General features: G+C 45.6%; 1 non-coding gene across 1 annotated transcript; it reads left to right on the plus strand.

Moving 5' to 3' along the window:
- Window positions 1–16753: 16753 nt before the first annotated feature.
- Window positions 16754–16860, plus strand: LOC120882668. Its single transcript, XR_005725535.1, has one exon. It is a non-coding gene; the product is annotated as a U6 spliceosomal RNA (small nuclear RNA).
- The last annotated feature ends 9091 nt before the right edge of the window (window positions 16861–25951 follow it).

Genomic DNA, 25951 nt, shown 5'->3' on the forward strand with positions numbered 1-25951 from the left:
TACACAAGCTTTCTATGTAAGGATTTCTTTTTTCTCTCTCTTTTTTTTAAAGGCATTTTTTAGGACGTCCCTGGTGGTAAAGAATCTGCCTGCCAATGCAGAAGACATGGGTTCGATCCCTGGCTCAGGAAGATCCCAAATGCCGTGGAGCAACTAAGCCCGAGTGCCACAACTATTACCCAAGCCTCTGCTCCAGGGCCAGGGAGCCCCAGGTACTGAGTCCAGATGCCACAACTACTGAAGCTGGTGTACCTGAGAGGCCTTGCTCTGAGCAAGCCGCTCAGTGAGAAGCCCACCCACCATAATTTGCAGCCCCTGTTCACTGCAGCTAAAGAAAGCTCAGGCAGCATGAAGACCCAGCACAGCCAATAAATACATAAAATCACACACACACACACATATACATATTTCTATGATCCAAAGGATGTTGGCAATCTGATCTCCGGTTCCTCTGTCTTTTCTAAATCGAGCTTGCACGTCTGGAATTTTTCAGTTCACGTATCGTTGAATATATAAATCTGTCTAAAAAATTCTGTTTTTTTAAACAGAATTTCCCTGGTGGTTCAGGGGTTAACAGTCCATACTTCCAACACAAGGGTGTGAGTTTGATCCCTGGTCACGGAACTACGATCCCAGACGCCTTGCAGTATGGCCAGAAAATGAAGAAAAAAAAATATTTTTTTTAAAAAGAGGCATTTTTACGCCTCAAATTAAGCACGTGTATTCTCTGTAAGGATGCCTTGATAAGTAGCTTTTGTGTACCAGCACTGCAGGCTTCCACGACTCCAGGGGAGACAGTTTCAAAGCTCCGAATTAGTATACTATTATTATTATTTGATAAACAATGATCCTTTTCAGCTCCTCCTCTCAAAGACAGCTGGCTTGCCTTCCAGACAGTGGGACGCTTCCAGAGACAAGGGTCCTTCACTGAAGAGTTCACCTCGCAGAAGCAGTAAATAGAGGTCAAGGACAGACAGCAGCCGAGGACTTCACTATCTGAGACGCCTCTTACCGCCAGCTTACAGCGTGCCTTAATATGGGGATGAGAGACCTTCAATTGTCATTCCCCACAACTCATTCATCTTGTGCCGTCGTGAAAGCCAATTAGGCAACATAAATGTGAGCGACTTCACTGGCAGATCCTCTCTGTTGTCATTAAATCTCCTTCTAAAGTGTTTAAAGGACCCTTTGAATGTAGCGCCAAGGGAAAAAAGCAGCAGGCTATGCTTCCACCATCTGAGAAATTGCTTTACAACACTTTCATCCCAGCAGACACGCACTCATACAGTTCAGGGACTGGGTTTGGCACTTAAAATACATATTGTACTTTTAGTCGCTCAGTGGGGTCCGACTCTTTGCAACCTTGTGGACTGCATGTAGCCCGCCAGGGTCCTCTGTCCATGGGATTCTCCAGGCAAGAACACTGGAGTGGGTTGTCATTTCCTCCTCCAGGGGATCTTCCCAACCCAGGGATCAAAGCCAGGTCTCCCGCATTGCAAGAGGATTCTTTACCAGCTGAGCCTCCAGGGAAGCCCAAGAATACTGGAGTGGGTAGCCTATTCCTTCTGCAGGGGATCTTCCCAACCCAGGGATTAAACCCAGGTCTTCTGCATCACGGGTGGATTCTTTACCATCTTAGCCACCAGAGAAGCCCAGGGAAAATAAATAAATAAATAAATAAATATATATATATATATATACACACTGATGAATAAGCAGGAAGATAAACATGCAAGCTTAAAACGATACACTTATTTTATACTAAAGGAACGTGCATTATGCTAACAGGAGCAGCTGCCAGCTCAGACCACTCCAGGGATGAAATTCAACTCATCATCACTTAGCCCTTAAGGCTCTTCCTTCATTGATATCCCCTTAAGACTCTTCCTTCATCGATATCTCCTGAAGGTTTGCTTATTTCATTTACTATGGATGGACATTTGAGTGGGTTTCTTCTTTAATGGAGAAAGTTGCTCAGTCTTGTCCCACTCTTTGCGACCCTGTGGACTATACAGCCCATGGAATTCTCCAGGCCAGAATACTGGAGTGGGTAGCCTTTCCCTCCTCCAGGGGAATCTTCCCGACCCAGTGATCGAACCCAGGTCTCTTGCATCGTAGGTGGATTCTTTACCAGCTGAGCCACCAGGGCAGCCCAAGAGTCCTGGAGTGGGTAGCCTATCTCTTCTCCAGGGGCTCTTGAGGGGATTATAAACAGTGCTGTTAAAAAAGTTATTTTCCATGTCAATGTGGATGAAACATGGATTTCTATGCATGGAATTGCTCAGTTTAGGGTATGCTAAGCCACTTCAGTCGTGTCCGACTCTGTGCGACCCCACAGATGGCAGCCTGCCAGGTTCCCCCGTCCTTGGGATTCTCCAGGCAAGAACACTGGAGTGGGTTGCCATTTCCTTCTCCAATGCAGGAAAGTGAAAAGTGAAAGTGAAGTTGCTCAGTCGTGTCTGACTCTTTGCTGCCCCATGGACTGCAGCCTACCAGGCTCCTCCGTCCATGGGATTTTCTAGGCCAGAGTACTGGAGTGGGGTGCCAATACATTTTCCTTTAGTGGGGACGGCTGAGCAATTTTCCTGCCTGACCAATCTGTACACTGTGAGAGAGTTCCCGTTGCTCCACACCTTCGCCAGCATTGATGTTGTCTGTTTTTTGTTTGTTTGTTTTAGATTCTGGTAGTTATACAGTGCCATGACACCATTTTCAATCTGCCTTATCCTGATGACTAATAAACTTCAGAAGTTTTTCATGGTTATTGGTTATTTAGATACTCTTTGGGCTTCCCTTGTGGCCCAGCTGGTAAAGAATCTGCCTGCAATGTGGGAGACCTGGGTTCAATTCCTGGGTTGGGAAGATTCCCCTGAGAAGGCAATGGCGACTCACTCCAGTATTCTGGCCTGGAGAATGCCATGGACTGTATAGTCCATGGGGTCACAAAGAGTCAGACACGACTGAGTGAGTTTCTTAGATACTCTTCTTAATTTTATTATTATTGCTTTTATTTTGGGGTACACTGTGCAACTTTTGGGATCTTACTTCCCTGACCAGGGATTGAATCCCACACCCACGGCAGTCAGTGTAAGTGCTGAGTCCTAAGCACTGGACAGCTGAAGGGATTCCCTAAACAGTCTGTTTGGAAAGTGTCTATTCGGGAACTTCCCTGGGATTCCAGTGGTTAAGACTCTGTGCTTCCACCGCATGGAACTCTGGTCAATCTCTGGTGACAGAACTTAAGATCCCAGGCAGTATACTAAAAAAAAAAAAAGAAAAGAAAGAAAAAGAAAAGTGTCTATTCAGGCCCATATTTCATTAGAGTTTTCTACATTTTTGATACTGACATATATTGTTTATACATTCAGCACATATACATATGTATATACATACACATATTATATATTAATTTATATATTTCTCACTCCTTTAAGTGAGCTTCTTTAAGGGGTTTTAAAGGGCTTCTTTAACTGACCTTCCTTTAAGTGGCTTCCCTGATGGCTCAGCTGGTAAAGAATCTGCCTGCAATGCGGGAGACCTGGGTTCGATCCCTGGGTTGGGAAGATGCCCTGGAGAAAGGAAAGGCTACCCACTCCAGTATCGTGGCCTGGAGAATTCCATGGACTGTATAGTATATACGGTTGCAAAGAGTCGGACACGACTGAACGACTTGCACTTCACTTCACTCCTTCAGTGTTGTCTTTTAAGGAACAGAAACTCTAAATATTTTTAGCTTTGATTGTGGTGTAATTTGAGCCTCCCTGCCCATGAGTACTCAAAAACACTCATCTTAGCCACAGTCTTGAATGAGGGTATCCACTAGCATTTCCAACAAATTGTACCTTGTGTATTGGTTTGCTTACATCATCACACAGGGATCCTGATCTCCACGCCAAAAGGACTGTCTGTCTTCTTTATCACAGCAGGAGCATAATAACTCCTGGGTTTAACTTTTAATACACGTGAAGACTTAAACAACACTCGCTGTTACCATAGAAAGCAAATCAGCGGGAAGTTTACAATATTGGAAATCAGAGGACAATTACATACCAAATGAATATCTTCTCCATTAACTAAAGGCAGTTTTTGTTCAATACATACATCCCAGATTTACCTGGATTACTCATCAGACTGATGCATCCAGCTGCAGTCAATTTGCCTTTATTCACACATCTATCCAGGTTTGCCCCTAGGAAAGTATAATTAGGAAGATGGTGGCTCTTAAAATGGTTTCCCAGGTGGCTCTGTGGTAAAGAATACACCTGCCTGTGTGGGAGATGTGAACTCATAACCTGGCTTGGGGAAGATCCCCTGGAGAAGGAAAGGGCAACCCACTCCGGTATTCTTGCCTGGGAAATCCCAAGGACAGAGGGGGGTGGTGCAGGGGAGGGGTGGCTACAGAGGAGCCTGTGGGGGTGGGGGCGGGGGGCGGGGGTAGTGGGGTGGGGGGAGAGGGGCTACAGTCCACAAAGTTGCAAAGAGTCAGATATGACCAAGCAAACGCACAAACAACAGCAAGCTCTTGAAATGCTAGATCAAGGAAGACCTTCGGCTTAGCTTTTCACCGTCGGGATGCTCGAGAGCTCAGTTGACAGGGAGAGTACCCAGCTGTGCAGTAGTGAAGACAGAAAATTTAAAAATGAAGGATGATATCATCTTGGGTAGGGTAAAAATAAGGGCTGAGGATAGAACCGATGCTGCAGAGGGCAAGGATCTGGGTGGGAAACATGACGGGCATTAAAAACTGGGGATCAAACCAAGCACCCCCTGCAACAGAGGCTCAGAGCCTTAAGCACTGGACCACCAGGGAAGTCTGATAAAAGACAAAGCAACTGGCAAGAGAAAAGAACAACTGTTGATTACTAGCCCTCATCATTTCCCCAGAGCAGGTGTCCAAGAGGGGTGGTCACTCCGGCCTTACGGGAAAGGGGTGATCGCTCAGGGTTTACGGAGTCGGCGAATGCAGAAAAGAAGGGCTGGCTTGCATCAGAGGATGATAAACTCTGGTAACTGACAGGAGAGAGAGAGAGAAACTTCAGGAGAAGGTGAGGTTTACGGTTTTACAAACATCTCATACTCTCCAACTTTTGATCTTGGCATATCCCCTGGAGAACATCTGTGGCCGGTTCTGCCTGGATTAGCCTTCACCAAGAAAAGAGTCATGCAGAGATGTGAGAGCTGAGCACAGAAGAATTGATGCTTTCCAACTGTGGTGCTGGAGAAGACCCATGAGAGTCCGCTGGACTGCAAGGAGATCCAACCAGTCCATCCTAAAGGAAATCCACCCTGAAGATTCATTGGAAGGACAAATGCTGAAACTCCAATACTCTGGCCACCCAAAGGGAAGAAGTGGAAAAGATTGAGGGCAGAAGGAGAAGGGGGCAACAGAGGATGAGATGGTTGGATGGCATCACCGACTTGATGGACATGAGTTTGAGCAAGCTCCAGGAGACGGTAAGGGACAGGGAGGCCTGGCATGCTGCAGTCCATGGGGTCGCAAAGAGCCGGACATGACTGAGCAACTGAACAACATCTCCTTTCTGGGCATGGTTTGGCTTCTCCCTCCTCCTCTGGAGTATCTGTCCACGGGGGAGAGATTCCAGATGCTCATACTGGGGTCTACCTATCTCCTGCCTCACAAGGGCCTAGTCCTTGGTCTGGCTCCCAAGGCACATTCTGAGACTGAGAAGGACCCTGCAGGGTTCCTGGGCACCAGGTCTTTCTGGGTTCCCCTCCAAATTACTTTGATTCTAGCAAACAGCCTTCATTCAGGTAGAAGACAGATGGGCTCCAGGTTAGGCATTTACAGACAGCCTGCTGTTTGCATTTACTGAGACAAGAGACAGCTGGGCTCCGGTTGGGACATTTACAGTTAGCCTCCTAATGGCCCCTCGGAAATGAAAGTAACAACAGAAACAAGGTAAATAGCCAGCCTATGTCTCTTGCAAAGACCTCAAGGTAAGACACATGGCAAAGACAAAAAGGGGCAAAACGTTGTCTGATTAAGTAAAGGATTAAGGGATTGTTAGGACCAACCTGGAGCCAAGACAAGGCTCTAAGGGGCAGGCTAGGCCTGAGGTTTAGTCTCTAGGAAAGCTGAGGCACTGGGAACTCCCACAGGCAGTATAGCTCGACCAATTAGAAAAAATCCCGTAGCCCCCCAGCCCGAGCCAGACCCGAGCCAATCCGGATAGGGATGCAAGGTTTAAAAGTCCTGCGCGCGTGCACGGTTTAGCCAATCAGCTATGCTATTACAGGAACAAAGAACCGTCTGTATAAAAGTAGATGTGATTCAGAGCTCAGGGCTCTTGTCAAGACTCCACTACGCTGGATGAGACCTGAGCCCTAGCTCGAGCTAGCAATAAAACCCCTTTGTGCTTTTGCATTGCTGTGAGCGTCTTATTCTCTCAGTTTTGGGGACTCAGACTTTGGGCACAACAGGATCTCCGTTCCCCTCCCCTTTGGGGACAAAAGAGACACTACAGACATGTGGAAAGGCTCCTTGTGGGTCAAAAGTTAGGGGCCAAGGCCAGCCCATAATGAGTCACGCTCCTTCCAGAAGCCTTCACTGCAAGATCCATCTTGGCTGAGGGATGTGTGGGCACCCAGCGGAGGGTCCCAGGGTGGGTCGGGTGTGGACAGAGAAACCAGATACTTGGCCGGAAGGAAGACAAAGACCAGAAGAACTGACCTATATAAATAAACGATGTAACCACCTCTTTGCACTCTCGATCACGAGGGCGGATGCCCACACCCTTTCTCTCTGGGTGTGTGCCTCTCTGCCTTGCTCTCAACTAAACCAACTGCTTCTCTGTGTGGTCTCCCACTTGTTGCTGTGCTGAAGAATCAACGTTGCACCTGCATTAACAGTTTTGGCCTCTGTGATAAACGCATTTTTCACCGGGGAGCAGAGATCCAGGGAGAAACAGCTTCGAGCCTCTAAGCCCTTGCTGGTCTGGTGGCTAGGATTCCTGGTTTTCATCCAGGCTGCCCAGGTTCGATTCCCTGGGCAGGGGAATCAAGATCTGGCTTCGGGCCACTGCTCACCTCCTGAGATTGAACCTACCTGAGTTTCTCTGAGTTCCAAAGGGCAGATCAAAGCCATGGCTAATCAGAGAAGGGAAGGGTTGGGAGATCAAGAAGGAACAAAAAGCCAAGAGCAGCCTTGATACATCGTCCTGGTTCTCCATCGAGGGATACACACAACAATACCTTTGAGCTGTTTTGCAGATACTGAAACCCCTCCAGGTGGGACAGGTTGATGACTACTGGAGGTATGCTGTCCACATGCGTGTAGACCCCAGACCAGCTGGAACTGAAGGTTGATGATGCTGACTCCTAGTTACCTCACCAGCAACCCATCAAAGGAAGGTCCACCAGCTGATCACGCCCTCTTTGAACCATTACTGCTGTAGCCACGCATTCTGGGAAACAACCTCACTGAGAAGGACGATGCAGATGGTGGAGTGCAGTTGATTACACCGGCGGGCCCAAGGCAGAGTCTCCTCTTAGCCAAGGACCATGACCCGTTTTTGTGAAAACCCGATATACCCTAAGTATACGTGCCCAAACCCACCTCCCCAAATTCCCTGAAACTAGTCTGAACAAAGGAAAATAAAGATACCATCAAAGTTAACGCATGATTCATATGCCTTAAGCCTAGGCAGTTAACAGTGGACAATTATCAATAGGCCTGTGGTCATACCCCAATAAGCATAATAGAATTTATGATTCTATTCGGTTACACAGATAATTAGGGTATTCTTTTAGGCGACTGAGAGTCTAGATACAAGCCCTGGGGCTCTTTCATTTGGGGGCTTAGTTTTCCAGTTGGTATTTCACTTCCATAGATGGGCATAGAGCTCAAAGTCCACAGTCTGGCCCAAGATGGGGTCCTGCTTTCAAGACAGAGCCTGTTCTGTCTGTTTCCTCCTACATTATGATAAAACTTCTCACTGTCCTCTCCAAGGAGGCACACATAGCTTTTTCGAGGCAGGAGCCCGCTGTATCCCCCATTGCCTGGCCAAACAATAAAAGCCACTCTTTTTTCTCCTGCAGCTGAAACTCTGTCCCCGACGTTTGATTTGGCACTGGCATACAGAAAAGCTGAGCTTTCGGCATCCATTTCTGACCCCTTTTGACCAATTCCAGGCATCAGTGAACGGCTTCCTTGGTGGTGCCATAGGTAAAGAATTGTCCTGTATTGCAGGAGACCCAGGTCTGATCCCTGGGTTGGGGAAAGATCCCCTGGACAAGAGAATGGCAACCCACTGCAGTATTGTTGCCTGGAGAATCCCATGGACAGAGGAGCCTGGAGGGCTACAGCCCAGGGGGTCGCAAGCGTCGGACATGAGTGAGTGACTAAAATGCCACCACCAGGCACCAGGGAAACTGCTTCTAAAGCTCATCTTCCATTTTCACCAGGGAAGAAGCCCTTTGGTGTGTCCACTCAACACTGCCCTCTTGGTTGCTGCAAAACGACCCCTCTTTCTGTTGGGAATATAGGAAGCTCTTAAAGAGAAGTGCCGGCCCAAGTAATAGACAAAAATAGTTCAAACCCAAGTGCTTCATAACAGCTTTGCAAGAGACTTGAAACGTTTTCAATTATATAGTAGCGCAGGTTTCCCGAGAAGTGGGGCAATCTGTACGCGAGCTATTATTCTCTGATGTCAGATTACAGTATAAGCAAAGCAATTAGCTTGAAAGGGTTTAGGAGGACCGGCATGGAACAGAGGTAGATATCCAGAGACAGGGAGGCAGTCTTCAGGATTCACAGGCAAAGTCCAAGGGCAACAATCAATGCCCTGTACTTGGGTCAACAATAGATGGATTTGCATGATTGTAGCCTCAAATCTTAGGTTCCCGGGTGAGCCCTGTGGTTGAGTTCTGTGCTTCCTAGGAATGAAGCTGCTGACCAAACTCCCAACCCCACCCCATCCCCCAGCCATGGACAATCCAAGAACTATGAGCTGTTTTCCCCAGAAATCTGGCATTATTTGGGGGACTTCCCTGGTCCTCCAGTGGCTAAGACTTTGAGCTCCCAACGCATAGAGCCAGGGTTCAATCCCTAGTCAGGGAGCTAGATCCCACGTTGTTGTTCAATTGTTCAGTCATGTACGACTCTTTGGGACACCCCATGGGCTGCAGCACGCCAGGCCTCCCTGTCCACCACCAACTCCTGGAGTTCATTCAAACTCGTGTCCATTGACTCTGTGATACCATCCAACCATCTCATCCTCTGTCGTCCCCTCCTTCATCCACCTTCAATCTCTCCCAGCATCAGGGTCTTTTCTAATGAGTCAGTTCTTCTCATCAGGTGGCCAAAGTATTGGAGCTTCAGCTTCAGCATCAGTCCTTCCTATATTCAGGGTTGATTTCCTTTAGGATTGACTGGCTTGATCTACTTGCTGTCCAAGGGACTCTCAAGAATTTCCTCCAGCACCACAGTTTGAAGGCATCAATTCTTCAGCACTCAACCTTGCTTATGGTCCAGCTCTCATATCCATACATGACTGCTGGAAGAAACCATAGCTTTGACTAGATGGACCTTTGTTGGCAAAGTGATGTCTCTGCTTTTTAACACACTGTCTAGGTTGGTCATAGCTTTTCTTCCAAGGAGCAAGTGTCTTTTAATTTCGTGGCTGCAGTCACCATCTGCAGTGATTTTGAAGTCCAGGAAAATAAAACCTGTCACTCTTTTCAGTTTCTCCCCTTCTATTTGCCATGAAGTGATGGGACCAGATGCCATGATCTTAGCTTTCTGAAAGTTGAGTTTTAAGCCAGCTCTTTCACGCTCCCCTCTCACTTTTCACCAAGAGGCTCTTTAGTTCCTCTTTGCTTTCTGCCATTAGAGGCGTACATCTGCATATCTGAGGTTATTGCTGACTGTGGCTCAGATCAGCAATATTTTGCAAAACTCAGGCTCAAATTGAAGACGGTATGGAAAACCACTACACCATTCAGGTATGACCTAAATCAAATCCCTTATGGTTGATTATATAGTGCAGGTGACAAATAGATTCAAGGGATTAGATCTGGTAGACAAGGTGCCTAAAGAACTGTGGACGAAGGTTCGTAACATTGTACAGGAGGTGGTAACCAAAATCATCCTCAAGAAAAAGAAATACAAAATGTTGAAATGGTTGTCTGAGGAGGCCTTACAAATAGCTGAGAATTGAGGAGAAGCAAAAGGCAAAGGAGCAAGGGAAAGATAAACCCAACTGAATGCAGACTTCCAGAGAATAGCAAGGAGAGATGAGACAGCCTTTTTAAGTGAACAGTGCAAAGAAATAAGGGGAAAACAACAGAATGGGAAAGACCAGAGGTCTCTTCAATAAAATTGGAGATACCAAGGGAACGTTTCATGCAAAGATGGGCTCAATAAAGGACAGCTCTCACGTGCTGCAACTGAAAGGTCCTGCGTGCCCCAAGTAAGAAGACTTGGAGCAGCCAAATAAGTAAAATAAATCTCAAAGAGAGCAAATTGTCATTATTTCACATATAAGCATACTTTGGGACTTTTAGTGAAGCTATTCAAACCAGCACCCACTTAAGTCATTTCTGATAACCATCACATTCATGCTTTAAAAGAAAAAAGAGAGAAAGTGAAGTCACTCAGTTGTGTCCGACTCTTTGCAACCCCATGGAGTGTAGCCCAGCAGGCTCCTCCACCCATGGAATTTTCCAGGTAAGAATACTGGAGTGGGTTGCCATTTCCTTCTTCAGGGGATCTTCCTGAGCCGGGGATTGAACCTGGGTCTCCCGCATTGCAGGCAGACGCTTTACCATCTGAGCCACCAGGGAAGCCCATTCATGCTTTGAACATATTCAAAATCCACTTGACTTTCAAGCCTATCATATCATATTGATTTTATCCCTTAATCTTTACTAAGGGTAAATGAAGACTGTTGAAGATGATTAACGTAAATCTGGGGCGGGGGCCGGTGGGGGGAACAACTAGCCAAGTCTTAAGATTTATATCAGCTTGTGCTTTTTGTGTAGAATAGATCTTTATCAAATGTCAGATGTTTATCAAATGCTCAGTGGAATCAATTTGGTAAAGTAGCAGCATTCTCCTTCACAGAAACCAAGCAGGAGGGAAAGATGAGATGTTTAGCATACTGATGGTTAGGATGTTTGAAAAGAGATGGGAAAAGACCAATGTTCCTATGAAAGAAAGCGCTGTTTTGAGGAACCTAAGTAAGACAGGGCTTCTCAGGGGGCTGCCGTGGTAAAGAACCCAGCTGCCAAGCAGGAGATGCGGGTTCGATCCCTGTGTTGGCAAGATCTCTTGGAGGAGCGAAGGACAACCCATTGCAGTATTGTTGCCTGGAGAATTCCACGGACAGAGGAGCCTGGCGGGCTACAGCCCATGGTGTTGCAAACAGAAGGACACGACTTAGCAACTGAATGCAAGTAAGATGGAGGAGTTAGGCAATTGGAATTCACTCGGCGTTGAAAGGCGTTAGATTTAAATGTTATGTTTTTACCGGTTAAATCAAGCCCTTTATAAAAACTTCGAAGCCCAAGCGATATTACATGAAAGAGACACGGACAGCCTGGGCACTGAAGGTGCATATTCCCAGGTGTTCTGCTTACCTGTTTGCAGGGCATCTGGGCCCTCCTTTTTGTCTGTTCCCATGTACCATCCACCCATATTCACTGGGGGTGTCAATGAATGATGTCAGCGAACACGTCCTTCATCCTTCGTCAAGGCCCTTGTCTGCGCAGCCATTATCTTCTTTTCTATTTCCCCATTGACTTGTTCAGCTCTCTGCCTTTGGGTTACAGAGAGCCGTGTCTAACCCACAGAGACATTCCTTTCAGTAAAAACAAGGAAGAGGGGACTTCCCTACTGGTCCAGTGGCTAAAACGCCAAGCAGGGGGCCCGGTTTGATCCCCGGCTGGGTGACGCTAGTGGTGAAGAACCTGTGCCTGCCAAGGCAGGAGACAGTAAGACCCAGGGGTTCGATCCCTGGGTTGGGAAGATCCCCTGGAGAAGGAAGCGGCAACCCTCTCCACTATTCTGGCCCGGGAAGTCCCAGTGGACAGAGGAGCCTGGCGGGCTAGAGTCCACGGGGTCACAAAGAGTCAGATACAACTCAAGCGACTTCGCACGCACACAAAGAGAACTCGAGTCCATATTCCACAACTCAAGAGTTTACACGCCACAATGCTCAAAGATCCTATGTGCTGTAGCTAAGACCTGGCACAGCCAAACAAATCAATATTTTTTTAAAATTCAAGGAAGGAATCTCTTTGGATCATTTTTGCTGCCTCCTCCATCCCCAAGGTCAACTTCCCGGCAATGGGGAACCAGGCCATCACTCACCAGACATCAAGTTGAGACCAAGCTCCTTGTCACAAGCCAGCGGCCCCGTTAAACACTCAAGAGTTCCAAAGGCTGGCAAATCCCATCCGGGAGAAGCTCTATTGTGTCCTGGAATCAGCAGAACATTCATCAGGAAGGCTGTTTCTAACCCCACCCTTTCATCATCCTCGTTGAAACAGGACTCTGAGGGAACGTAGAAAAGAATAAAGACCAGAAAAGCAGATTCCATGACATGAAGACACGGCTTTTGAGGGCCTCTGAGTTTATGGACTTTCCAGGTACCTCAATTGGTAAATAGGCCTGAAAGGCAGGAGACCTGGGCTCGATCCCTGAGTCAGGAAGATCCCCTGGAGGAGGGCATGGTGATCCATTCCAGTGTTCTTGCCTGGAGAATCCCTCGGACAGAGAAAAGTCTGGCAGGCTACAGTCCATGGGGTCGCAAAGAGTCAGAAACGACTAAGTGATTAAACCAGCACTCAAGGCACAGAATGAAATGAAGGGGAATGACAGAAAAGACAAATTGTACCTTATGTCATCATCTTAGCATTCTTGCGAAGTGAAGTTGCTCAGTCGTGTCCGATGGAGTGGGTTGCCATTTCCTTCTCCAACCCAGGGATCCCAGGGATCGAACCCAGGTCTCCCACATTGCAGGCGGATGCTTTACCCTCTGAGCCACCAGGGAAGCCCATTCCTTGCAGAACTACTCAGAACTAGCATTCTTTAAGGGATCATTAAATTGTCTCTCTCTCCAAGGTGATGCAATCATTTAATTTACATCAACAAAAGCTTTGAGTCAGCTAAACTTTTTTCCTGAGTTTGGCACAAATAATTCAAGCTTTTTCAACCTGTACTTCTGTTCAAAGAAATAGTTCTCTTTATGTCAAATGAGATTTCTTGAAAAAGAAAGCCAGTTTCTTTGTCCAGATGACACAATCCTAGCTGATTTTATACTTTTTTTTTTCCTTCATCTTTTTTAAATGACTATTATTTTAAAATGAGATGGGTACAACGCCATGCTGTGAAACAAATGCTGTCAATAGACATTATTATCACAAAACAGGAATGTAAGAAAAAAAGTTGACAGTGAGATATACAGCTTGCTTTCAAATAGTAGCAAAAAAATAGTTCAAAGCTTATGCTGTTTGTTACTGGATGTTTTGTGCAAAAACGTTTTATCTGCCCCAAACTATGCAGCTTGGGCTTATTTCTATTGTGTTTGTTGTCAGATTTTTGTCTACTGGATTTCTTAAAATTCAAAAGAGGATTATACTACATTTATAATTGTACCTATAAATATACTAGCTGAAAGCTTCTTTTTTCCTCCCTTGGGGGATAAAAGACACCACGTGGAGGATATTCTCTGCATAAAATCATATTTTCTCCTATTTTTCTACTGAGATCAACTCTTTCATCTTTCCATCATCAAGCCTGTCTTCATTTTCCCCTTTTGGTCATGATCCTAATTTTACCTGAGTCCTCAACCGTGTGTACTGAAATGACAGCTGTGTTTAATATTGGAATTCAACATGTCAAAATAGCTTCACCCCAAAAAAGATGACATTTCTGTGTATTGACTTTGGAGAGTCAGCTCCGAGTGCCATTTATTTTTTAATCTAGTGATATTGGGAGTGTTTATAAATGCTCAAGATTTTTTTTTCTTTTTGGCTTCACTATGCAAGCCTGTTGGATATTAGTTCCCTGACCGGGGATCAAACCTGTGCCCATACACTGGAAGGAGAAGACTTAACTATTGGAACACCAGGGAAGTTTCCTCAAGATGCTTTTAACTATATAGTTCCTTCTTGCTCAGACATAACCAGGAACTGTGAACCAGAGATCTCAAGGTTTGTGATATGATGAAACACACTGTGGTCATATATTAAACAAGAAAGGACTCAACTACTTAAGAACTCATAATGTCAAGAGCTTTGATAACCTCCCAGGAAAAGATGCTTTAAAACAGGATTTATTTTTTTTTAAAGAAAAAAAATATGGACCATTTTTAAAGTCTTTATTGAATTTGTTACAACATTGCATCTCTTTATGTTTCTGGTCTGTAGGCATGTGTGACCTTAGCTCCCTGACCAGGGATCGAACCAGCATCCTCTCCACTCGAAGACCAAGTCCCAACCACTGGACTGCGAGGGAAGTTCCCTGAATCAGATTTCTAATGGGTGGTAATCTCTGAGACCAGCCAGAGATTTTGGAATGTCCACTTATGCCCTGCAAGTTCAGTTCAGTTCAGTTCAGTTCAGTCGCTCAGTCGTGTCCGACTCTTTGCGACCCCATGAATTGCAAGTTACATGCAACTAAATGCTGACCTTATACGTATCATCCACGGAAAGCATTAGAGAGTGTTCCCTTCCTTTACAATTCCCCCCAAAGATACTGCAGTCCCAGTAAGCTAGGTCACAGGACAGTGTCTAACCACTCTAAAATCTCACAGGTGTCGGGACTTCCCTGGTGATCCAGTGGTTAAGACTTTGCCTTCCAGTGCAAGGAGTGTGAGTCTGATCCCTGGTTGGGGAGCTAAGATCTCATGTACCTTGCAGCCAAAGAATTAAAAAAAAAAAAAAACCCACAGAAGAAATATTGTAACAAAATTAATAAAGACTTCTAAAATGGGTCATATTAAAAAAAAATCTTAAAATTTCACTGGTGCAAAACGCTTACTTCTTCCTCATTCTCTCCCCAGTGTGGTTGCAGACAGGCTCAGCTCATCCTGGTGACTCACAGACCTGACTGATGGAGGCTCTGCGATCTTACGATGCCTCTGTCCCAAAATGAGGCTCTGTAGCAGCAGGACGACTAAAGAGGCAGGCAGAGGTGAGGAGCTCTGCCCAGAAGTGGTGTCTAGCACCTCTGCCTTGTGTTCCATCACGAGAAGTCTGCACTAGTCACGTGGGCAAATCTACCTCCAAAGGCACGGACTTCTCCCTCCAGAAGTAGAGGAGAAGCCACACGCAGGAGTATTTGTAACGCCTACCCAGATGCTGGGAAAGACAGAGGTAAAAGGAAAAGAGGGCCACAGAGGATGAGATGGTTGGATGGCATCATCAACAGACATAAGCTTGAGCAGACTCAGAGAGGTAGTGAAGGACAGGGAAGCCTGGTGTGCGGCAGTCCCTGGGGTCCCAAAGACTCAGACACAACTGAGCAACTGAACACCAGCACTTGTGGGGAAGGAGAATTCAGCATGCCTGTACCACAATAGCAAAAATAAAACATGAGTACCCCTAATGCTGGGAGGGACTGGGGCAGGAGGAGAAGGGGACGACAGAGGATGAGATGGCTGGATGGCATCACCGACTCGATGGACGTGAGTCTGAGTGAACTCCAGGAGTTGGTGATGGACAGGGAGACCTGGCGTGCTGTGATTCATGGGGTCGCAAACAATCGGAGATGACTGAGTGACTGAACTGAACTGAACTGACCCTGAAGTCCCTCACTTCAGGGCAAGGGTGGGATGATTTGAGAGGCTATCACTGAACACGTCTATTACCATATGCAAAATAGATGACCAGGGCAAGTTGGATGCACGAAGTGGGGTACCCAAAGCTGGTGCTCTGGGACAAACTAGAGGGATGCCGTGGGGAGCAAGGTGGGAGGGGGGTTCAGGTTGGAGGGAACACAGCTATCCCTGTGGCCGATGCATGTTGATGCATGACAAAAAAAACCGATCACAATATTGTAATTATTCTCCAATTAAAATAAATAAATTATTTTAAACAACAGCAGCAACAACAAAGGATCATTCACCTCTGAATTAATATAATTCACTTATCCAAAGAGATGCTGAAGCGTGCAAAATGGCCCTGGCTGAATCTTGGCAATGCCCTCTACCATCCGGCATAACAATATTTAGGGAAGGGTGGAAATGAGTCTAAAGTGATCTTCATTAATTAAATGCATCAGATCCAGCATTTCAGGAAAGCTCTGGAGTGACCGCGGTGACTTTATAATGGAGACAGCGGGAGAAAGCCGAAAATAATGAATCTTGCTTTCCATCTCCTTCTTGAGAAACTGTGCACCGACTCATATTTGTTTTAAGAACATCACATTTTGTGACCGCCGCCAGGAAGGTGAGACGAGAGGGACGAAAATCTAGGCATGCGTTGCCGTGTCGGTTTCTTACAATTTCCCATCTCCACCTCCTTTTCTTAGTGGACACAGCGTGATTTGTTTCATGCAGAAAGTTCCATCCCAACGGGGGTGTTTTTTCCTGCCCAGTTGTGTTGAGATTGGGTCCTGTGGTGACTGAATCAACGTAACGCTTGAGGGATTATAGACGTGGACAAGATCTCTTCGGGAGAAGATGGAACTCAGTTGGACACAGATTATAGGATCTGTTGTCAGAGGATAAACCGTGTTTTGACCATCTCGTTCAATTGTCATGTAATACTCTCTCAAAAGTACAGCATGGTGGCTGGTTCAGCAGCACATATACTAAAATGGGAAGGATACAAAGAAGATTAGCATGGCCCCTGGGCAAGCATGGTATGGAAATTCTTGAAACGTTACATTAAAAAGAAAAAAGTTACAGCATGAAACATTTCCCCAAAAAACGTTTTCAAATTATAATAGCAACTGCATTTTTTTTTTTACACCATGCAATCTCAGCATTGTTACTGAAAACAAATATATATCTCAAAAGAAACCAAGTAGCAAAACATGGCAGGCAAGGTTTGCATTAGCATTTTGAGAGGAACATGTTCACAGGCAAAACGCACTCGCTTTGTATGCGATCGTGACATTGTGAGCAGATGATGCAAATTAAGATCGCCTGGTTAATCCTGCTGGTACTTATAATCCTTTGGTGCAAAAGGTCAGCATCTTGTGCTGTGGTTTTTTGATGTTGAGGGTCCAAGGTGGTGTGCAGGGTTGACATATTACAAGTTGACACTTTGTAGCGCAAATCCCCGGAGAAGGCAATGGCACCCCACTCCAGTACTCTTGCCTGGAAAATCCTATGGACGGAGGAGCCTGGTGGGCTGCAGTCCATGGAGTCACTAAGAGTCAGACACGACTGAGCGATTTCACTTTCACTTTTCACTTTCATGCACTGGAGAAGAAAATGGCAACCCACTCCAGTGTTCTTGCCTGGAGAATCCCAGGGACAGAGGAGCCTAGTGGGCTGCTGGCTATGGGGTCGCACAGACTCAGACACGACTGAAGTGACTTAGCAGCAGCAGCGCAAATCCCTAAAGAGGTATCAGTTTATAGGTTTATTAGACAGGTTTTTTATATATATCAAGGGCTTCCCTTGTGGCTCAGCTGGTAAAGAATCTGCCTGCAATGCGAGAGACCTGGGTTCGATCCCTGGGTCAGGAAGACCCACTGGCAAAGGGATAGGCTACCCACTCTAGTATTCTTGGGCTTTCCCTTGTGGCTCAGCTAGTAAAGAATCCACCTGTAATGAGGGAGACCTGGGTTCGATCCCTGCATTGAGAAGATCCCCTGGAGAAGGGAAAGGCTACCCACTCCAGTATGCTGGCCTGGAGAATTCCATGGACTATACAGACTTTTACTTTTTCACTTCTCTTCCACAAACAGGTTTTTCCATGTGTCAAAGGGCATATGCCTAGGGTTATGCAGTAGATGCTTACGGAGATATTAACCAAAACCAAAAATAAAAATATGTGGAAGGAGAGGAAAAGTTGCTTTACTTGCTTTAGCTGTCGCTATTAAGGAATGGTTGAAGGAAACATGCCTTCCTGAGCTTGCAGGCTAAAAGACACACTCATACGCGGGTGGATTTCATGTTAATTTCTAATTTTTAAAAAAAATACAGAGCATCATTTGACTCAAGATGGATCCTAGAGACTGTCATACCGAGGGAAGTAGGCCAGAGCATCATTTGACTCAAGATGGATCCTAGAGACTGTCATACCGAGGGAAGTAGGTCAGAAAGAGAAAAACAAGTATTGTATATTAATGCATATATGCAGAAACTAAAAAAAAATGGTTCTGATGATCCTATGTGCTATGCAGAAATAGAATCAGGGAGGTGGGGACCACACACATGGATACCAAGATGGGGAAGAGCGGGTGGGAGGAATTGGGAGATTGGGGTTGATACATACACACTCTGGATAACCAATGAGGACCCGCCGTGTGGCAGAGGGAACTCTCGCTGAACGGATACACACTCTGTGCTGACTTAAATGGGAAGGAAATCCAAAAGAAAACAGGGGATATACGGATATGGACTGGACGGACGGCTGACTCACTCGGCTGTACAGCAGAAAATAATGCAACTACACTTCAAGAAAAATTAACAATACGAGAGAAATAACGAGGAGTTATTCTGCCCTGCAAACAGAAACGGCACAGCTAACTTCAAAGGATTGATGACACGCGCTCATCAACGCGGCATGTTTTCCAACGTACTTTAGGTACTGAATCTCTCAGTAACGACTGAGCCCACAGCACATTTGTGTGACCGGACCAACGTCCCCTAATGACTAGGTCCAGTGAAAACTCCTAACGTTACGTGAATTCCTATATTATGGTTTCTGGGATCTCTGGTTTTGCAAAAGCTGAAACCACATGTACGATTAGGCCAGGAGAGGAATACTTACAGCAAGTATTTTTCACTGCAGTTTTCTTGAAGCATTATTGTTTCAAAGACTGGGCAGCTTTTGAAATATATCTCCAACTCCCAGTCTCTTTTCAGTCAATATGGAGATGTGTTTCATTCACTTTTTTTCCCCTTAATTGCATGCATTCCTTAGTGTCTGTGTTCATTGACTGACCTTCCTGCAAAACAAAAATTCTTTGATGTGTATTTTGGAGTATATACAGTCAGTGACCAACCCTACTGTAAAATACCTTTCATAGGATTAAAAATGATCTTTATGATAGGCTATGCAAACCTGACGTGACTCGTCAACTTTCCTGAGTTTTTATCAATTTTACTGCCCTATTTCAGAAGCTTTCCATTTCGTCTCACAGCTTTTCCAGGGCTACGGCCAAAGGATAACTTCCTGCCTCTATTGGCAACACACTAGGTTTCAAGAGGTAAACCCATTTCTTGAAATTACTTAGTATACTTGGTGGAATCGATAAAAGTCTGTGTTCCTAATGCTGTCTTCTTTCTTGATGGCAAAAGAATACAGAAGATATCTGTTCAGTTCAGTTCAGCCGCTCAGTTCTGTCCGACTCTTTGCGACCCCATGAATTGCAGCACGCCAGGCCCCCCGTCCATCACCAACTCCCAGAGTTTATTCAACTCACGTCCATTGAGTCGGTGATTCCATCTACCCATCTCATCCTCTGTCGTCCCCTTCTCCTCCTGCTCCCAATCCCTCCCAGCATCAGAGTCTTTTCCAATGAGTCAACTCTTTGCATGAGATGGTCAAAATATTGGAGTTTCACCTTTAGCATCATTCCTTCCAAAGAACACCCAGGACTGATCTCCTTTGGAATGGACTGGTTGGATCTCCTCACAGTCCAAGGGACTCCCAAGAGTCTTCTCCAACACCACAGTTCAAAAGCATCAATTCTTCAGTGCTCAGCTTTCTTCACAGTCCAACTCTCACATCTGTTAGTTCCATAATATGCATTTCCCAATATTAAGAAAGTGTATTAACTGTCTGACAACTAATAATAGTCAGCACTCAAGTGGTCCTAAAGGACATCAACCCTGCATATTCACTGAAGGCATTGATGCTGAAGCTGAAGCTCCCGTACTTTGGCCACCCACTGGGAAGAGCCAACTCTTGATCTGAAGACTCAGAAAGCAAAGAAGACACGGGCAGTACTTAAGTGCATGAGGACAGTTATTCAAGACAAGGACAGACCTGAAGTCAGCCTAGAGAGCATCTGGATGCCTCGGTGAAAGAACAGATGAGACCAGACCGAATGACCGGAAAAGTGGCCGGATTCCACCTGCACCTCCGGCCCTGCCTCTTCCCATCAATTCCTGTTGTCGACTTTCAGACAGAAGCTTCTCGCTTATTCAGAAAGAATTGAAAAAGTTTCTTTATCGTGTGTTTGCCCCGCTCAGCCCCGCTTTTTACATCATCCCAATGGGAAGCAGAACACGCTTTCAACGCCTGCCTATCGTCACCACCTCCTCCCTACTTAACCCCTGGTCCTTTAGAGCCTCTCTCTAAAGCTCTGACAAAATGCATCTCAAAGCTCACCATAGGGACTTCCCTGCTGGTCCAGTGGCTACAACTCCAAGCTCCCAATGCAGGAGGCCGAAGTGAGACCCCTCGTCCCACAACCAAGAGTTTGTATGACTTGATGGAAGATCCTGCCTGCCTCAACAAAGAGCCAGTGCAGACAGATACATAACAAAATTAAAAAGTCACCCTTAACTCGCTAATCCTCCCATCTACTTGGCCCTGCCCAGCATTCCCTCTTTCTTCTGTCCACCTCTGCCTTCTGTATTCTTTCCTTTCCTCCTGTGGATTCAGACTCAGCATCTTTGGAGTCCTGGCCTGCTTCTTCCGTCCCAAGTGTTCTTCAAACTTCTTTTCATCTTCTACTTGCTCCATGGAAATCACGTGTCCCCTGCTTCTCATTCAATATTTGACTCACCCGTGCACTTCATCACGGGGCTACAAAGGTATTGGGCGACCGGGCTTTCATGCAGAGACTATGAGAAAGAACGGCTTCTGGGTTCATTGTGGTGGTTGGCAGAATTCCGTTCCTTGTGGATGTAGGACTGAGCTCCCGGTTTCCCTGCTGGCTGTACTGTGGAGTTGCTCTGAGTTTCTAGAGACTGACTCGCATCTTGACCACGCTGCCTGCTCCATCATCACACCAGCAACAGCACCACGTGTCCTTCTCACGCTGCAGCTCCCCGTGGCATCTGTTTCCAGCACATCTCCCCTTCTTGTCCGCTTCTAAGTGCTCCTGAGATTCCAGTGGGCCCACCTTTATAAATCACGACAATCACCCTACCTAAGGTCAGCTGACAGACTTCCCTGGTGACTCAGTGGTTAAGACTCCATGCTCTCCATGCAAGGGGGTCCAGGGTTCAGTCTCTGGGCAACTAGATCCTGTAAGCCGGAACAAGAGTTCACAGGCTGCAACTAAAGATCCCGCAGGACAGAAAGGTCTAGCACAGCTGAACTGAAATACAAAGGCCAGGTGATGAGTAACCTCAGTCACATCCACAGGGCCCCTTTTGCTTTGTAACATAACATAACCATGGGAATGATACCAAGGCTGCAAGGTCATGAAGTGAAGCGCAAGTTGCTCAGTTGTGTCCAACTCTTTGCAACCCCATGGACTATACAGTCCATGGAATTCTCCAGGCCAGAATACTGGAGTGCGTAGCATTTCCCTTCTCCAGGGGATCTTCCCGACCCAGGGATCGAACCCGGGTCTCCCGAATTGCAGGCGGATTCTTTACCATCTGAGCCACCAGGGAAGCCCAAGAATACTGGAGTGGGTAGCCTTTCCCTTCTCCAGGGGATCTTCCCGACCCAGGGAACGAACCTGGGTCTCCGTCACTGCAGGGAGATTCTTTACTGTCAGCCACTAGGGAAGCCCAAGTAGCTGTCTACCTTATTGGAATAGCAAGCAGGCATAAATCACGTCAAACGGTCTGTCTCTCTGCAGTCTCATTTTCCTTTGTTTCCATAATTCACATCGTTCTTTATCGGTGTTCATACTCATTTTCCCAGACGAATGAGTGTCTGGATAAAATAAATATTTGCTATTGCTATTTGTTATTAAATGTCCAAGGTGCAATTGAGTTTGATTTCTTCTTCATTTTGGGGAGGCAAGGGAAAGACGGAATTTTAATCTCAGTCATGTATCTTCCAGTGAGTTATATCTGTAGAGGGACATGAATCTTAGACTTAAGTAGTTTATGGTGATGAATAGTGTATCACTCAACAGTTGCCATTTTCTCTGTATTCCATTTTCCTTGTGCATTTAAAAAATGGGATTTAATTACAAAATGTCTGGAATTATGATACAGATTGTTTTCTACCAATGTCTTCCAGTGATTAATGTTTAACTTTTATATGAATGCTTTTTCTAGTCTCAGCAGTGAGCATTATTTCAATTCTTAGACTCCATGAATGATACATTTTCTTTTAACTGTTAATTAAATGCCATTTTTCAATGGAAAAAAATGTGTACTGTAATCCCACTGCTAAAAAATGCATAATCACGTTATCATTTGCAAATATAGAAGCAAGTGTAAAAGGGCAAAAAACAGATGAATAAATAAATGTATTAATTTATTTATTAGTCATTATATTCATTTATCCAGATTTCATTTTTATTCTATGCCTCCCAAGCAGCCACGTTCCATGTGGTTGGATACTATTATAATTTAATCAACAGTATACATTTTACTGGGTACTAGGGAGTCTTAAAAAATTAATAGTTAAGATATGGAGCCCACTTTAAGATCTTAAGGGCTTACAGTATAAATGTAAAACAGACTCATGAAAAGTCAGAAAGCAGAATAAGTTCCAAAGAGTAGGAACTCTGTTAGCACACGGGAGAGGAATCGCAGTAACCAAAAATGGCCCAGTAACGAACGCCTCTGTGGCTTAAAATGCAGCTGGAATTTGATGGGGTAGGAGCGCCTGGGAGACTGGAGTTGACATATATACACATGGGTGTTGCTGTTTAGTCGCTAAGTCTTGTCTGACTCTTTTTGATCCCAAGGACTGTAGCCCACCAGGCTCCTCTGCCCAAAGGATTTCCCAGGCAAGAATACTGGAGTGGGTGGCCATTCCCTTCTCCGGGGGCTCTTCCCAGCCCAGGGATTGAACCTGGGTCTCCTGTATTCCATGCAGATTGTTTACCATCTGATTTAGCGGTAACGCTACCCAGAGATCAAACACACATCTCCTCCACGGGCAGGCAGATTCTTTACTAGCTGAGCCTCCAGGGACACCCGGTGTATACACTATTATGTATAATGAGAACCTCCTGGATAACACCGGGAAGTCTCCTCAAGGCTTTGCAGTGATCTAAATGAGAAGGAAATCCAAAACAGAGGGGATAAGTGTATACGAACGGCTGATTCATTTTGTTGTACAGTAGATAGTAACAACATTGTAAAGCAACTAAACTCCTGTGTGTGTGTGTGTGTGTGTGTGTGTGTGTGTGTGTGTGTGTGTATAGCTGGAATTTCAATAAATGACAAAGAGTGGAGGGGACTAGAGAAGAAACCTGGAAAGGTGTGACTTTGCAGAGGAAGCTTGCATATTCTGAAATTCTAATTATGCGACTAGGGGCCAAAAATCGAAGTTGAATTCTAGACAACCAAAATCGTGGGATGTGGGTAAGGGAAAGAGCTGCCTTGAATCTATTTATGTAAGAACAGCCATTTAATTTTATCGTTAAACTATAAAATGCTTCTAAGTCAATGGCTAGTAAACTGTGCGTAATATATAATCCACTGACATAAAACCAGTACATTGAATTATAAAGTTTAGTGAAAATACAGCCTTAACTCCCATGGATTTTGGCCCCTTTCCTGCATTATTCACTATCTTGGATTTCTGGAAAAAAAAAAAACATGGAAAAATCATAATCTGAATTTTTAATAATAGCAGAAGTTGGGTAGTGAGCAAAGAACATGAGCTCCCTGTTTTTGAAATGTTTCTCTTTTTAGGTGTGTGTTAATGTAGACCATTTTAAAAGTCTGTATTCAATTTGTTACAATATTGCTTCTGGTTTATGTTTTGGTTTTTTGGCGTCAAAGCACCTGGGACTTGAGGTCCTAGACCAGGGATCAAACGCACAGCCCCTGCAGTGGAAGGCGAAGTCTTAACCACAGGACTGCCAGGGAAGCCCCATAAGTTCATTTTTAAGCATTGCTGGAAGAGGCAATAAGTATTCTCTTAGATTCCTGAGCGATTCCCTTACAACTCACACCACCCTTTAAGTGTGTCACAGCCTCTATGTCTTGCACTTTGCGGATCCACACAAACCAGTGCTATGGGACCGTTTTCAAATCCTGCAGTCGCTAGGATGCTGTGTGGTTTAGAGTGTAGTGGGGAAGGATTGGACTGTGGTAACCTGAAGGATCGAACCATCTTGACAGGGACAGAATGAAGGGATAAAATAGGTGATTCAATAGTTAATCCCACTAGTGGACTATAAGCTTCAAAAAGCAAGAAACGGGAGCCCCTTTGAGTTATAAACAAGGCTGAGCACCGAAGAATTGATGCCTTTGAACTGTGGTGTTGGAGAAGACACTTGAGAGTCCCTTGGACTGCAAGGAGATCCAATCAGTCCATCCTAAAGGAAATCAGTCCTGAATATTCACTGGAAGAACAGATGTTGAAGCTGAAACTCCAATGCTCTGGCCACCTGATGCAAATAACTGATTCATTGGAAAAGACTCCGATGCTGGGAAAGATTGAAGGCGGGAGGAGAAGGGACGACAGAGGATGAGATGGTTGGATGGCATCACCGACTCAGTGGACATGAGTTTGAGTAAGCTCCGGGAGATGGTGATGGACAGGGAGGCCTGGCGTGCTGCAGTCCATGGGATCGCAAAGAGTGGGACACGACTGAGCGACTGAACTGAACTGTGAGTTACTGATAACTCAAGAAAACAGGTTTGCTTCACCACAAAACCAAGCAGGCTTGCTTAGCAACAAAAGCCCATGACAGAAGCGTGCGACCTGCCCCCAAACAGGTGGCATGAGAGCCACGTCTTGTCCAGGGCACTCAGTAAAGTTAATGGTCTCTGCACACCTAAAAAGCAAAAATTTGCGGACCTAGCTTGATCATGCAGGGACAAGAAAACTCCCTTGCTCAACCTGGAGGAGGAGCTGAGGAGGGAAGCATGAGATCTACTCAAGAATGAGGGGAAAGGTGGTTTTCTCCCCTCCCCACTTTTCTTTGATTATAAAACTTGTAGCCAGGTAAATTCTCAGGGTGCAGCATTTCTTGCCTGCCTGCCTGTAAGCCTCAGAAGCATCCTTTTTCTAATAAACCACATCTCATCTACTGTTTTGCCGTCACTGAATTCTTTTCTCTGCTGACATAAAAGACCCTGGTGCCAGAGCTCCTCAGAGTCCCCCTGAAATGATAGCAATTGATTTCAGTCCTCCTCTCTTCCCATTGGCCTCAGAGGGGATTAATTTCACAGCCTCCTGAGACGTTGTTATAGCAAGAGTTGCCGATGCTTCTGGTCTTTTAGCCTCTTTCTAGGGCCTCTCTTGCTATCCACCCAGCGACGGCTGGGTGACTCGTCTTGCACGTTTATGCCATTTTTCAGCACAGGGTTGCCTTACGGAAGCCGTCCTCCAGCAGCTTCTTGCATAGGCATGTACTGCACGGAAAGGAGGTCAGAGAGATACTGCGACGGAAAATGGCCCCAGAGAAGCGGCAACGCCCAAGGTGTCCAGGTAGAAACAGACCAAACGCAATGGAAGGAAGCTGCTCTGTAGAGCAAACAAGTATTTCTAACCTCATTCTATATTCATTGTGTCCATACCGTCATCACTCCCAAGTGACGGAATGTGTTAGGAAGCATTGAACGGGGAACAAAAATAGCATTCTGTCCATGGCACAAAAATAGCATTCTGTCCACGGCATCTCAAAACGCTGGTTTTCAAGGCCATTTTTTCCCCATCAAAACACAGGGCTTGTGCGATCTTAGTTCCCCAGCCAGGAATTGAACCT

The sequence above is a fragment of the Oryx dammah genome, unplaced genomic scaffold (assembly GCF_014754425.2).
Source record: "Oryx dammah isolate SB20612 unplaced genomic scaffold, SCBI_Odam_1.1 HiC_scaffold_23, whole genome shotgun sequence".
Classification (NCBI taxonomy): Eukaryota; Metazoa; Chordata; class Mammalia; order Artiodactyla; family Bovidae; genus Oryx; species Oryx dammah.